Here is a 16059-nt window from a genome sequence, read left to right as displayed (position 1 = left end):
CCCTTTTTTTATGATGCTTTTTACTGCAGTCATTCTTTCCAGGGAGGGAAGCGTGTCGTGAACTCTGCGGCTCTAAGCCCAGAGCTCTGGCAGTGGCAGCTCGTGATGCGGCCGCAAATTCAAACCAGGGCCCCCGCTCCCTCCCCGCCATTCCGAGACATCCTGCCGCTGTGTCTTTTTGCTTGGATGGGAATAGCACCCAGATGTTCAGATATATTATAGGGCTTTGGTGTACTCGCAAGTCGTCGTATCATATTTTCGGCTTTTCCCCACTGGTATAGTCATCTCAAAGATAAAGCAAATACCCCCAACAAAGCACGTGTCAGAAATATTTTATGGCAATGCAAAATGATAGTTTCCCTCTATATTTTATTATTTCCTTTCAGCAAAATCAAAGATAATTTTTCAACATATTTAAATATAAGTATATATTAATGATCCTTAACATTTCGCCAGGCGCTCTTTTGCTGTAACTTGTCGGCTGCAACTAACACCCAATCCACTTTGACCGGAAACGTGAATGGTCATTGCTTGCCCTTCCAGTCAAAATGGATTGGACGCATTCCAATCAAAACTATCATTTTTGCACAGGCTTGCGGTTTTCCGTTTTAATGACCTTTGCTTCCATTTCATGGAAAAATTAACTTTTATAATATTAGATATCACACAACTCTGCCTTCGTATTATTAGATCTGCTTAGCATACCTACTATTGAACTAAGTGTTAAGGTGCAAAACTTGTTTTTTTCCCCATTCCGGATCTACATTCTGTAGAAAAAATCAGAAATGCTGCAAACTCAGGAGGGGAGAAAAAAAGATTTATGAAGCCCCCCCTCCAAAAGGCAATATGGGTTTCAGGTTACATCGATGGCGCAGCGGAGATTTATGTTTAATATGCTTCAGGTGTTGGCTAGAAAGGGTGTACTGACTGAGAGTGTTGCAGCTTACACATTCATACACACACACACACCTCCACATACGTACAGTACCACTCCACACACACACACATACACACGTTCGCTCTACTTTGAATCCATTTTGGCTGTCACGGGCTGAACTGACGCTTCAGTTTGCACGGTTGCCTTGCGTCTGGAAAAACAAAGCCACCCTTGTGCCCGCCTCTCTTCTGGTTTCACGCGGCGCTTCATACCGACCTTATAACAACACGCAGGCCGTCAGGGGGAAGCATAGACAAATGGAAAAGCTAATAAATGACTAATACGCAGAGAAGGGATGGAATGTGCTGAAGAGGTCAAAGGGGAGCTTGACAGCAGCCCCTCCTCCTTCATTCTTTGACTTTCTGTTGTGTCTGGTGACTGTCAGGCATTTTGACCAGGTAGAGACGTGAATCCAAGGTCACTGTATTTGGATACCCCTAAGCAAGAAAAAGGTTTTAAATGCATGACCAACTTTGGCTCAAAATGAAAATCAAGTGTGTTTAGGCTAGTTGTAATCTGCAGTAAATGTTAAATAATTACAAATGCCTTTAGGTCGCAATGACTTTTGTGAGGTACTGTGTTGGCAACTCCACAAAGATTTTACTATGACTGATTTTCACCTCCAGCCACATGTGTCTGGTCCTGCCCTTGACACCCCCCACCCTCTTCCCAATGCCCCTTTTTACTCTCTTTTGCTAAAGCCCTCATAGGCTCTACCTGTCATGTGTCATCAGTCATCCTCCCACCAAGCATTCCTCCTGAAAGCGTCTTGACATGACAAACTACAGATGCAAGTGTGGCATTTATGAATAAAACTAGTAAAGCGATAAGGCAATGCCCGCCCTCCGGCCCCAACATTAAATACACCTGCGATGCCTACTAAACAGTAACAAAATTATTCACGTCTCATGACAGGCTTATTAATTCTCCACTTTGATTGACAACACAGATATGTTACCTAACTATGTTTAATAATGTGTTTGTCATTTTCAGGGGTGTAGTGTGCGGCATCCAACTGGACTTTTATGACGGTGACCTGATTTACTTCCATCAGAAACAATGAGAAAATATTGCACGCCACACTTTCTATATTTAAAATGTGATATTATTTATATCAGATTCAGGTTTTGCAGGACTGAATGAGCTCTCAAAGAGAATCCAGAGCCCTCATTCCGAGAGCTAGGCGTGGCAGTTAGTCATTGTTAGTAATTAATGTGTAATCACTAACTGCCGTTAAATGTCACTTTTAGTTTAGGTGTGTTACTATGTTCCGGTATTTGCTGTTCACATTCTACCCCGCTGTTGTCTATCCGTCAGCTGAGAATGGTTTGGGAAGTGATAATTGCTGGTGTTGGCATACAAGGTCAGAGCACAGTGGTAAACAATAGCACGTTGATCCTATTGCTTCATCCCGCGGTGGCGTTATTGTGCGTGGTGCAAAATACACAAGTGGCCCTCATTCAGTAGACACACGCTGTAGGGCCTTTGCCTTTCTCCTCGGTACAAAGATCCACAATTCCCCGAAGAGTTCTCAGGTGGATCGACTTTCCCGTTCTGCCCTGGTAGCCCACATAAGGCTGGCCTAGCAGCTTTAACCTGCTCCGGTCCCACACACTGGGTTCCAGTTACACCCGTAGCACGCGTAAACAAGCATAAGCCCAAAGGTGCACTGGCGAAAACACCTAGGGTTGACTTATAATGACTACTAAGTGCTGTTTTCAAGTGGAAAACTCCACTGCAAGATGCATGTGTACACATGTTTGCAATTACGAGACATTTCCAAAACACATTGAGTGCATGGAAGCAGACCGTTCAACTGTGTCAAAGTAGAACTGTACACTGTCACCTGAGCTACTGCTGTAGGATTCCTTTGCAGTCCAAGCCAATGGCAGCCTTTCCCTCGCAGCTAACTGCCCTTGTGATCACTGAGCTCAACTCTCAGATTCCTGCTGCTGATTGAGAAACAAGTTTTCCCAAAAGGGCAGCTCAACACTACGCACTCATATACAGTTCATACACATTCTAATGTTACAACATTGTGTTTTTCTGGTGAAAGACTATGTTGACCAGCTTGACATGCAAACAAACTATAATGTTACCGCATCGTGTTAATGGTATAAGAGATATCCTAAGGTGGTTGTGTTGGATTATTAAAGGTTACTACTAAGTTCCTTTACATTGGGTTCTATGGAATCTGAAGCACATTACGTTACTTGCCATTAGCAATGTTTGGATTTATTGGTTGGGATAATTATCTTTATTCTGGAATTCATTAAGGTTATTGTGAACCTGGGTGGTTGCTCAGTGGTCAGAGTGCCCCGCTGCTATTGTAGAGGCCATGGATCGCGTCAGGAAAGGTATTTGTCCGGGAAACTTCTGCCAAATCTCGCGTGCGGATTGACTGTTTTAAGGTTTTGTGGCTATTTTGAGATTTTTTTCCCCAATATTGATGCCAATTATTTTCATTTATACATGCCCCATTGTGTAGCCTAGCTGTACATCAACATCATTTTATTTATTTGTATATTTTACATGACTATCTAAAATTAACACCTTTATTTTTAGTGGTCGAACCTGCGAGCAACCTTTAATTCTGAAACATACTCATTAGTGTGTTTTGTACTATAATTTCAAACACAAAATTACAGCTGTCAAGTAGAAGCTCTCAGGATATTATACCGCAAACCATAAAAAAAACTCAGGCTGAAATCTCCAACCTATTTTGGTCTTCATATGACAACTTTAAATTGATGATCTGAACAAGCATGGATTTGAACTGATATCTGGTGCAGAAATCTGCTTGATACTCTGGTTCACCTTGCAACATTGGCCCGCTGTGCCAAAGTCTGTCAACTTTGATATACTCCTGACAGGTTCCCTGCTACTTATTGCCAGCCAAATGTCAATTACATGTGTGAGGATGTGTCCTCGTGGCCTGAAATTTTCACATTTTTTTGCCAAACGATGGACAGTGCTGCATCCCACCAGATGAAAATTCAAGCAAAGAAAATGACATTTGCAGGACAAAAGATGCTAGTGAGGAAGTGAAACAAAGCTTGAGGAAATTTCTGTTTTGTGTGCCTCTGTGCTCATTATTATCGCTGCTTTTCTCAAGACAATTATAGATTTAAAAATACCGCATACATATATATGTATTTGCAGACAAAAAACCTACAAATTCTATAGGAACAATAGAACATTAGATTTCAAAATTTCCATTTATTGTAAACAAAACAAAACAAAAAAGTCCATGTAACATTTTTCCAAGTAATGTTTTGCTTTCTTTATTTTCCATTGTGTACTTTCCTAAAATGTCCCTTGTAGTCCAAGAAGTAAACATGACATGCTTAATAAAACAAAAATGCTGATCCAGCATTTTGTAATGAATTAAAACTACAGAAGACCAAATATGTGGTATGAATTAAGTTTAGTTGGAAAAAATAATGACCACGGGTCTAATTTATGACCATGCTTGACTACAAACAAATAATATGACTTGCTTGAGCCTGCCAGAGTTTCTCATGTATTCTCCGTGTGAATGCATTGTGTGGTTTTGTCCAGTAAATTTGTCCTATTCATATTGGTTGATGCAGGATGCTATAAATAATCAAAACTGATTAAAATTCAAATAATTCCAATTTTGAAGCTACCAAAACCTCGGGGGTAATGGGATGCTTAGCCTCTGGGTGTGCTGGTCTTGTTATAGTGCGTCAGAAATTCAGACTTTGGGGATAGAAAGATGACGCCTTCAATTCTACTCCTTTAAACTTTGACTAAGCATTGTAATGCTTCCAGAATGAAAAGCAAATCTTTACAATTCTGGATATTATACTCCCTTAGAGAAATTAAGTGTAAGTAAGAGTGTTGCTTTTCTGGCAGAAGGGTTGCTTGGTTGGACAGCTTACTGAATATCGTCTTGCAGAATGACTTCAGTCTGAGTCATTGGCTGTAAAATGTATTTCAAAATAATCAAGATGGAGTTTACTAGTTGATTTTCGGGCACCGTGCTTTTCATGATTTCTTCATTTTCAATGTGGTTAGAACAGTTAGGACTAAAATGGGTCAAATGGCAGTTAATCACCAACTTTTACTAACCAGGGGCTGCAGATGATGTTTTACTGTAGCAAACAAATCTGTTATTTCAGAAACAACCTTCATCATTCAATTTGAGGGTGGTAAAAATGACTCAACATGTGCTCAGTACCAGACGGCATTCTCCGTCTTTTATTAGTTTTCCACCATTTAAAATCGAGACTATACAGTGCATTTGTGACATGTTGTGCGGTAGCTCCCCCCAAGATCATGAAAAGAAAAGAAAATTGATTCAAACAGTCGTGAAAGCTGTGAGGCAATATAAGTAGGAAGTGGAGAAAATGGTTCTGCACTAGCCATTGTGATAACTGGCAGAAGTGGGCAAAAGAAAAGAAAAAGTACTTTAACACCTGGACATTAGAACGAAAGGTGAAAATGGGCGAAAATAATGACAGTCTGTGCAGCTGACAGCTTCTAGGAAAATTTGGGGTGAAAACTTCCAAGCGGGTCTGGAAATGTTTGTCCAGTCATCTGGAAGAACTTGTCAAAGGTGGTCGGACTTGCATTTGGTTCTGATAGTCCATGAAACGGTTTCCAATACTGTTGACAAAATGCCATTTGTTTTCTTTGTTACAGCATGTGGACAAATTCTATTTTGAAATACACCGAGTGAGTTGCAATTCATATTTCTGCTCTAAAAATGTGTTTTACCACGTCAATGAAGATTAATCCCCTTCATCTTTTAATTGTGCTTTGACTTTGACACATCTATCTAGTTTTTCTTGCTTTACTAGTCAATTTAGGAGGATGCTTTAGCCTGACTGCACCTCTGAGTGAGAATGATCTACTGCGCAGGTCAACTAAATGTTTTTCTGGCTTTCGTCCTCACATATTTTCTTTCACAAACTGAACCTCTTTTCCTTCCTGTGCTCTGTTAGTATCATCATCTAGGTACCCTTGAATCTTTACTGTCATGCATACACGGAAGGACCGCTGAAATAAATGCAGCCTATCACACACTGTATCTGCATTTCCGTTATTGTAAATTGGTGCTGCGACATATATCAGGCATGGCTCAGTTAGCGTTACCTATCCCTCTGGAGCAATACTCTGACTCACATGGAAGTATTGAGAATTCACAATCCAGAATGCACGGCATGCAATACTGTATTTTTATTTATATATATTTTTTGCACAAGTATAAAATAAGAACATTGATTAACAGGGAATTAATGGATTTTTCTCTAGAACCTTTTTTTGTCTTCAATAACACGCCTATACCTTCCATCATCGTTTTTAATCGACCAGAAATTAATTTGAAAATAAATGTATTTTAAAATACTGTAAATTGGTACCAAGACAGCTTCTAAATTCTATAACTTTATACAATGCGATTTTAAAGCGCAATGTGACTGCCACCAGGGAGTTTAAAAGTGAAATTGATTTCATTGATAAAATTACACATGCCTATCATTACCATAGCCATAATACCAGAAGTGCATATGGAAACAATGTAAACACAAGCACCCACGTGGAATTAATTTTACACGCAGCTATTTTCACCAAGAGACCAATTTAAAGAAAAAGTCCATCATAGTTAACTCTTGCAAAATGAACTCCTATCTCAAATGATGAATGCACCACCACATTTGGATCACAGTATATATCATTTAACTGGGTTTTGTTAAGGCTATGTGTAAGACCTCCCCCCCATTTTTGCTCTCCACGTACAAAACAAACAAACAAAAAAACGTGAAAAACAATATTACATGCTTTCATGCAGGAAACTATGTAAAGAAAAAAAACATCTCCAGATTGAACACAAGTGTATTGCATGCAACAATAACATTTCTCCATAACATTGCAAAGTATTTTTCCTATCGTGCTATCCCACATCCAAACCAATGATCATGACAGGTGCTGAAGCTCACTTGCAAGTTCCTCTCTGCCTACAATCTGTAAACCATTATCCTTTCATCCATCAACAATACTGCCAAACAGTGTCTGTCTTTCTCCCTTAATGCAACACTTGCACCTTAACGTCTCCCCTGCAGGCATTGGGATCAATATAACATCGTCTTTCAACCACTTTATTTGTATGTTAATGACATAATATTGCCTCCGTAGTCTCGCTGACCCGTATCCAACTGGCCCGCTCGCCTCACAAGGAGTGCTTGTTTCTTCATTTTCAATGCCATCGCGTGACTCCAAGACTGCTTTGTTTACATTGGAGCCGTGTCAGGGGATCTCTCCAGCCACCAAGCCAGGTGCTTATCTGATGCAACGGACCATTGATCACCTTTTACCCCCTCAATGAATCGACCTGCTGTTAGATGAGTGGCGAATCATCCACTTGGTAACTTTAGACTAACCTCATATAAGGCAGTCGAGCCCCAGGTTCATCAGACCTCGACTTGTTTCCATAATACTGATGATAAACCTATGGTATTATAGCAAGCACTATCTCAAAGAATACTTGACTTATTCTGCATTCCATTTTGACTGAGAAGGTCTGCAGCGACTTACTAAGACAAAATGTTATAAACCACAGTTCAAGCATTAACATTGCGCTCAAAAAATATTGATATACTTTGGAATTTTAGAAGGGGGAAACTTCCTTTAACACATGCTAACTTGAGATTTTAAAGAAAATAATTGAAATACTGCAGTTCTATTATGTAACTGGTTATACTATAGAGCAGGGGTAGGGAACCTATGGCTCTTTTGATGGGTGCATCTGGCTCTTTGCTAACCTGTGAGCTAAAATATGGAAATCGCTGTTGACAGAACTGAGATACTACATTTAGAACTGCTTTAATCTTCATTTTTTTTGCTTTAATCTTCATTTTTTGCAGTAGACTCTTCTGGAATGCACCCTCTCATTGATTAGCAACAGCATAAGAATCTTTTTAAAAATATTCATTTTTTTCCACTTTAAAAGTGGTGAAATTCCCCCCCAAAATGAAAAGGCACTCGTTTACATGTATGTATTTTGACTTTTAAATTCGTAGTATGGCTCACAAGGAATAACATTTGAAAATATGAATTGTTTGTGGCTCTCTTCGTCAAAAAGGTTCCCGACCCCTGCTATAGAGCAAGTTATTATACCAGCGTATTAACAAAAGTCTAGTTGACTAAAAATGCTGTGTTTAAACCTGTAGGTTTTTCTTTTTAGGTTTTCCTTCAAAATGTGAACTTTTAAAGGAATTTGGGTGAGTTGAAGTTTCAAGTTCTGTCAACTTCTTGTTTTTACAGGATAAAAATTTATAAGAGAAATGGTTATTAAAGATTAAAATAGACTATTTTTTACTTTAAGAACTGGACGTGGTTAATGCACTCTCATTGATTAAAATAGTTTGTTTCTTTGATTCAATAAATGACGTAATAAATCAAACAAATATTTTAAAAAAGTGTACCACCAGAGACCCGCACACCACACTTTAAGAACCACCTTTTTAGAGGTTTTTCGGCCTGGAAACTAAACGGGATGTCACAGTTTAGTTTAGGTTTCAAATGTTGCAACACTTAGGGTGATGCTTCCACTAATGGAAAGCAACAGGACACAATGACATCAGCTTAAAATATAAACACCTTTCATGAGGCGTATTGTTTAAGAAAGAGCACCAACAATTCTCGCTCTTCTCATCCAGAGGACCCTCATTAATCTCACTTGTTTATCTTACTGGTAAATATTTATCCACTGCACAGATCCCAATTGTGTGTCGAAGAATCAACTTTGCCATATCCCTTTCTTAGGAAGGCATATCTGAAATTAAACAATCGAATGCTGACACTGGGTTTCGTTAAGTGCCACCATATGGTCAGGAGTGAGCTGTTAGTTGTGTTCATCCTTGTTTTTAAGACCACTTGGCTCTCGTTGGTCTTGACACTGCAGAGAACGTTTGTAATTCATCATGACGCTGTCACAAACGAATTGATTTGTTTAGGCTTGTGGAACGACACCCATTGACTGGGAGCGATATTGAAAAACATTGCTTGCCTCAACTCTTAACAATACTTATGTGGCCAATTTGCACGCAGCTGCAGGCAAAACACTCAAGTGCTCATTTGGTTTATATCAATTTATTTATTCCACGTCGCAAACTGCAAGAAACAAAGCGCTCAATACATATTTTGAGGGGATTCATGTGCTTTTCAAAAAGAATGATAGACCCTGTCAAATTTAACCACCATCCCTGCAACCCAAGTAACAAATGATTCCAAACTTCAGCTCATTTTATACTAAAGGGCTCATTATTCTCTCCTCAGTCGGTGACTGTTTTCGGACGTAACGGCACCAAAAAGTCTGCCTCCATAGATTGTCGGAGGGAGGGGGTTGGTGAAGACTAAATGTTTCACTGAGCTCCCCTGAACCAGAGCAGATAGCATCGCTCCAAGAGCTGTAGCAGCAGTTAGACCCTGAAATCTAAGCACGCCTCCACCCCGTCGACCCCCAACTTAATTAGGCCATAATTTTACTGTATGCCACATTGTGGAGACATTGGCTATGTGGAGAGAGGGAGGTGGAGTGATAGTTCCAAAAGGCCCATTTAAACATTTAAGTAGCCTTCCTGAACTCACATGCTGCCAAATACTGCATATTATTTCAGTGCGGGTCAGCATTCCTGCATGCTTTTAGAGGTACAACCACAATCCAAAGGCTATTCAGCTCAAATAGAAGGAAATCTATCACTTTTAGGCAGGAAAAAGTCTGCAGCTGCAGCAAGGTTTAATTACACTCTTATAGGAGCGAGAAATTGTAAATGTAGATCAACATCCGATCATATCATTTAATGTGGATTTCGCCGAATTGGTCACTTTTACAATGTGCAACAGAGTCTTTGCTGTTTCCCATCAACAAGGAGAGAGCTTGTTTGTGCATGCTTATGGTCCGTTCATTTTTCAACATAAGCACCTGAAAAAACACAAACGCAGGCTAGGGCAAATACCGGGAAATCTCACTGTTTTATATATATATATATATATATATATATATATATATATATATATATATATATATATATATATATATATATATATATGTATATATATATATATATATATATATATATATATATATATATATATATATACATACATACATACATACATACATATATCTATATATCTATATATCTATATATATATATATATACATACATACATACATACATACATACATACATACATACATACATACATATATATATACATATATATATACATATATATATATATATATATATGTATATATATATGTGTATATATATATATGTATATATATATATATATATATATATATATATATATATATATATATATGTATATATATATGTATATATATGTATATATATGTATGTATATATATATATATATATATATATATATATATACATATATATATATATATATATATATATATATATATATATATATATATATATATTCAAATGTAAGTTATGAAAGCAATACCAAGGATCCCAGACACCCACAATTCTATATACTCCCAATAATAGCGCTTATGTGCACATACTGTATGCGTCTGTCTGCATGTTAGTGTATTAGCACAACATTCTGGTCTGTTTTATTGCTGACAGCTATTTCACAATATTTCCTGCCCGTCGTAGGAAGACCAAAACTTCTCCATCGTAAATTTCCCTGCAAAAAAAAAAACACAACATGGAGACTATACCATGAAGGAAATCATTCAAAGTACATGCACACAGCACACAAACATATTCTTGGGCTGCAATGACTCCAAAAGAAAACCATTGTACTGACCTATCTATCCTCCTTGTATAAAATATACCTAATGTGCTTCTGAATTGCAGTGCTGGTAACAATTTATCCAAAACAATTTCCCACTCTATGGCTTCATATTGGCATCATGTAGTGTAAATGAACCCTAAAAGCTGAAGGCAACATGTTGGGTTGATTTATCTTTTTTCTTTGAATGATAGGTTATCATATCTGAGGAGGGGCATTAGTTTGATAGATGACTTAAGGCCACTATCTCCATCAAACTGATTCAGTCAATAAAATATGGGCTGTATAAATGGATATCTACATCCACTTTTATTGATGACATCATTATAATTCATGAAATGCTGTTGAAATGTGTCAGTGTAGAGGGGGCATTCCTCTCCACTTAATATTCCTATCTTGAGTGAATTTGCATGTATGCCTGTGTAAATTATAAGGAATTCAAGTATGGAAAATTAATATTGATGTGATTGATTGAAGTGACTTTTTAGTATTCTCTGTAGGTTTCTTTATTTGGTGTCTTTTGGGTTGGCAGGAATTGGAATCAATGATTTTGAAAGAGCGAATTATTTGCTGCTAACCTTCCCACTTCAAGTGAATTGGACATCTACCACGATCAGTCGCAGTCAGTGAGTTAAGGAGGATATTATGCAAAATAGAAAAAAGTGGTTAAAAACAATCCCAGATGAGTTCTGAACCGCTCCCAAGCCTTGTCTTGAACTCCACTGGTAGTCGTGAGACCTGGAAAGACCGTAAAGGCTTTTACAAGGTGACATGACATAAAAAATAAAAAATAAAAAAAGAGAGAGAGAAAGGGGCGGGTCCGTTCCAGTTGGGAAAAGAAACTATTCAGTAAAAATCTCTGTAGTATTTATGAATAGGTGTCAAATGGAAGTCACAAGACACAAATGTGTGGAGTTTGCATGTTCTCCTGAGGCCTGCGTGGGTTTTCTCCGGGTGCTCCAGTTTCCTCCCACATTCCAAAGACATGCATGGTAGGCTGATTGGACCGCTAAATTACCCCTAGGTATGACTGTGAGCATGAATGCTTGTTTCAGCTGGGATAGGCTCCAGCACCCCCCGTGACCCAAGTGAGGATAAAGTGGTTCAGAAAATGATATGAGACACATACTGTTTTATAGCATCAAGACCACTAAAATCACATCATCTTCAAATCATGGACATTGAGTTGGGAGGACAAACCACCTCGTAGAGCGCGGTAAGCAAGCCACCATCTTTTCCACCATCTTTTCCACATTCAATATAGGGGGACAATATGGGCGTGGTTACGCCTATCATTGACGCAGGTGCGTAAATTACGCACATGCGCAGCATCGCGCCCTTTCAGACAGCCTTTCGACGCTGGCGGACGCACGCCGACGAGGTAAGGCGGTGAGCAATTTACTGTCCTAAGTGCATTTTTTACCACGTTTTTTAGGAATCAATTGAGCCCAAAACGCCAACAAATCTGTTAGTTTAATGCCAAGTTGAACACGCCGTCGACAATTTAAGTTTGGGCTTCTTTTCCAAACCGTGTGTTGTATACTACTAGTTAGCTTAGCATTAGCGTCACGACGACGCCTCCGATTTGGACTGTCCGTTTTCTCTCCATTATTGAGTGGGGTAGAAAGACATTTAATGTAATCTAACAAAGCCGAGACATCAACGGACAGTTTTCTGGGTAAGGGCTCACTCAAAACTTACATCCAGAGGCACCTGGCGTGTTGCATGAAATGATAGTTTTCACTGCGAGTGCTAGCTAAACACCTATTTCCCATTTGTAATTGTTTTCACACAAAAAAATCATTTATACAAAAATTGTGACGCCAACTTTATCCTAGCTGTTAACATTAGTCTGTATTTAATCGCCTTGTCTGGAAAAGGGAAAATAGCACGGAGTACTCACTAACTTATTTTCATTTTTTATCTTGATTCATTAAATTTCTTGTATGATTTCTCTTTTCCTGTAATAATTGTTTCTCTCCACTCTATTTATGATATAACTTATTTTCATTCTTTATCTTGATTTATTAAATTTCTTGTAAGATTTCTACTTCTCTGTAATTGTTTCTCTCCACTATTTATGATAACTTCTGCTTTCTGTTTTAGGTTTTCCCACAGCTCTTCCTGCATCACCAGAACAGTCACACCCTTGAGATTACTGGGCCAGATTAAGGTAAAACTAGTTCCAGAAAAACACCTAATACTATCTGTTGAATCTCCAGTCTCTGTAGTTTATGATAACTTTTGCTTTTTGTTGTTGTTGCACGTGTCAGGCCCATGTCCAGACTCTGAAGGACCAGGTGATATTCCCAGGTTGCCCATCTCCAAACTCTGGCAGTCTTCTGAGAGGTAAGTTTATTGTTAATTGAGATGAATACTTGGATGTTCAAGCTTTTAATTGTTACTTTCCTCCCCTCTAGGTAAAGTCCAGATTTTTCTGGCTCATGGTGGCAAAGTGAGACAGAAGATACTCTTTTTAAAACTTTAATTTGTTTGAAAGTAGATTTAAGCAACAATTGTAATTTTTTTTTTTTTTGAAAACACTTGGTGAAAAAAAAGACCCCTAAGATCCTCAATGGTCTTTTTTTTCTTTTTTAAAATTTCTAAGTTATTCTATGGAAAAAAAAATGACTAAGTGTTTTTTTTGAATAAATCTTGTCAAAGAAAAATTCATATGTACTGTGTTTTTCTTGTGTTGGTGGAGAAAAGACTAAGTTGAAATGTTGTCCTGTTAATAAAAAGGTTTAACTTGGCAAATTACTTGCATTTTTTTTGTCACTAAATAAGTGAAGCAAAGACATACATTTTAAGGACATTTATTTATGCAGTTTGGAGGTACATCATGGGGCAGTTTACAGACAGCAATCTTCTTCCCCTTGGCTGGAAAAAAGAGTCAAGACAATAGATTAAGTCCAACATTAAGAGTAGTGTCGTGAAGAGTTTGACAAAAAAAATCTATATTAAGTTAGATTTTTTCTATCATTAAAAGGGTGCCTCCATCCCACTGCAAAAAAGCAACATTATTAACACAGGAGGAAAAATGGAAATATTAGACATACCTGTCAGTGGCTTTGGTGATCAAAGTCATAACAGGGATCTCCAGGGGCCCTATCCAGTCTATTTTCCATGTTCTCCACCAACACAGCTAAATCAAACGATCATTTGATTCAGATGTGGTGGGAGATATGGAAAACACACTGGACAGGTGCCCTCAAGGACCAGAGTTGGTGTCAAAGAATAAGCCATCCTGCAATGCCCCCATATAGCAGCAGCTCACCGTCTCACCCTTTGTGTTGATTTGGTCTACTCGGGTGGACCCTAAAGAGAAGCAAGATACAAAATGAGTAGGTTTAGTACACATTACATGAAAATAAGAAATAAAATAACCTGAAACACTTGGGTGCGACCTCATCCACGACTTCTCTGGTCTTCTCGTCGAGACCCTGAAGGGAAGTTGGTGTCAAAGAATATGCCATCCTGCAATGCCCCCATATAGCAGCAGCTCACCGTGTCACCCTTCGTGTTGATTTGGTCTACTCGGGTGGACCCTAAAGAGAAGCAAGATACAAAATGGAGTAGGTTTAGTACACATCACATGAAAATAAGAAATAAAATAACCTGAAACACTTGGGTGCGACCTCATCCACAACTTCTGCCTTGACTTCTTTGGTCTTCTCGTCGATTGACCATCTCCGTGGCTTTCAACCTCTACAAAACACCACAATGATTATGTAATTGCTTATTTTGATGAACAAATGACTCCCATGTTATTTTATCCTGGAGGAGTTTTTCCAGTCAATCATTTCAAATCCATTCTTTTTTTTACAATAAATATTCAAAAAAGTCATAATTGCTTCAGTTTTTTTCCATACACGGAGGAAAAATTGTTATTTTAACATGTCAAAACTTGAGCCAAAAATGACCCCTGCACTATCATTGAATGTCTATTAGGTTTTGTTAAAACTAAAAATGAAAAGGTCCATGCCCTGAGGACTTCCTTTAAGAAAGTGAAGGGAAAACTAACCCAGGGTAAAGGTGTACATTTATATATTCAATAAGTGTACTGTTTATTCCTTACAACTCCACTTAAACATCGACACCAGACCAGTGTTTTCATTCCAAATTTGAATGGATCATAAAAAACAAGCTAATTGAGCAAAGCCTTGAATACTGAACGTTGATATTTAATTATCACACTGACAGAGAAAATAGAAAGTAGTATTTAAAAAAAATGACTTACTTTGCTGACAATCAGCTCGTTATGGCGTCGACGAGCTGCACTTTTTTCGCCGTTTCGGCCACATTCTTGATGATTCCCAGCAGTCTGTGCTCGTTGAGGAACTGAAACACACAATGAAATGACATCTTTTTAAAAATATAGAGCTAGAAGGTAGCGCAATGTAGCCAATGTTTGCAAATATTTTTCTGTCTCCATCCACGTTGGGCTACATCACGCGAACGAAGCATGCTCCCGTCAAAAAAGCACTCTTAAAATGAGAACTGGGGCTTCGAAATCCCCAAATGACAACGTACCGAACGCGCTGCATTGTCCTGTTTGAACTTTATCGGGGCTTTCTCCGGTAAATCGTCACTTCTGAGCTGCTGTGGAATCCACTGCTGTACTAGCTCCTAGCTCATCCGCCATCTTGAAAATTGGCGACGGCCCTATGAACTCTGACCTCGGTCATGCGCACTAAAAATAGACACGAAAAATAAACACATTGTTTTCATAATAACGTGCATTAGACTAATACACGTTATTATGAAAATAATGTATATTTTTGTGTCTATTTCTTGTGCATTTTACATCTTCAGTATTGCTACGTCTGAATCAATCCAACCCTCAATAACAAGGGTTGCCATGTCAGGTCCTCGTGAGTGCCTATCCAGTCTTTGTTTTCTATGACTCCCTCCACCAACACACCTGAAACAAATAATCAGGATCAGTATGAAGCTTCTGGGCAGCTTGCTGATGAGTTGATCATTTCATTCGGGTGTGGTAGAGGAGGGTGATGTGAAAAACAGACTGGATTGGGGCTCTCGAGGACCGGACTTGGCCACCCCAGCTCAATAACTATTTTATGGCTATAAAACCTTTACTGCAGATACAGTTTCGAACTTTCGACACATACAAAAAACATCAAAAATAACCTAATACAATTGAAATATTATTTAGGAATATCGCCACATTTTACTCACCAAAAATTATTTTTATTTTAGCCATAACTGCTATTAAATCAACACAACAAGTATAGTATACGTATTTGCTTGTTTGGTAGCTCTGGCTTGGCCACTCTATCATTAGCCAATCATAGTTTGTGAAA

At 38.3% G+C, this 16059-nt stretch overlaps 2 long non-coding RNA genes across 11 annotated transcripts in view; one reads left to right on the top strand and one right to left on the bottom strand.

Annotated features, from left to right (window-relative positions):
• The window catches only part of LOC144084679 (uncharacterized), a 30841-nt gene extending 17537 nt beyond the window's left edge, over positions 1 to 13304 (top strand). The window contains exons 3-7 of one of the 7 annotated variants that reach the window (XR_013303876.1): positions 11268 to 11759; positions 11875 to 12124; positions 12842 to 12908; positions 13009 to 13084; positions 13156 to 13304. This is a non-coding gene — a long non-coding RNA (uncharacterized LOC144084679). Of the gene's footprint in view, positions 1 to 11267; positions 11760 to 11874; positions 12909 to 13008; positions 13085 to 13155 lie in introns of all 7 variants that reach the window. The other 6 variants (XR_013303881.1, XR_013303878.1, XR_013303877.1 and 3 more) reach the window with 6 other exon arrangements.
• A 249-nt stretch (positions 13305 to 13553) lies between these two features.
• LOC144084746 (uncharacterized) lies at positions 13554 to 15771 on the bottom strand. Of its 4 annotated transcripts, XR_013303901.1 has the most exons (6): positions 15269 to 15771; positions 14976 to 15076; positions 14374 to 14443; positions 14143 to 14283; positions 13795 to 14053; positions 13554 to 13615 (listed from the first exon to the last, which is right to left on the bottom strand). It is a non-coding gene; the product is annotated as an uncharacterized LOC144084746 (long non-coding RNA). The 4 variants fall into 4 exon arrangements; XR_013303902.1 differs by lacking the exon at positions 13554 to 13615 and having other exon boundaries at positions 13676 to 14053; positions 14354 to 14443; XR_013303903.1 differs by lacking the exon at positions 13554 to 13615 and having other exon boundaries at positions 13676 to 14053; positions 14123 to 14283.
• Between the last annotated feature and the right edge of the window lie 288 nt (positions 15772 to 16059).

The sequence above is a fragment of the Stigmatopora argus genome, chromosome 11, assembly GCF_051989625.1.
Source record: "Stigmatopora argus isolate UIUO_Sarg chromosome 11, RoL_Sarg_1.0, whole genome shotgun sequence".
Taxonomy (NCBI): Eukaryota; Metazoa; Chordata; class Actinopteri; order Syngnathiformes; family Syngnathidae; genus Stigmatopora; species Stigmatopora argus.
This window is presented reverse-complemented; position numbering and strand designations above follow the sequence as displayed.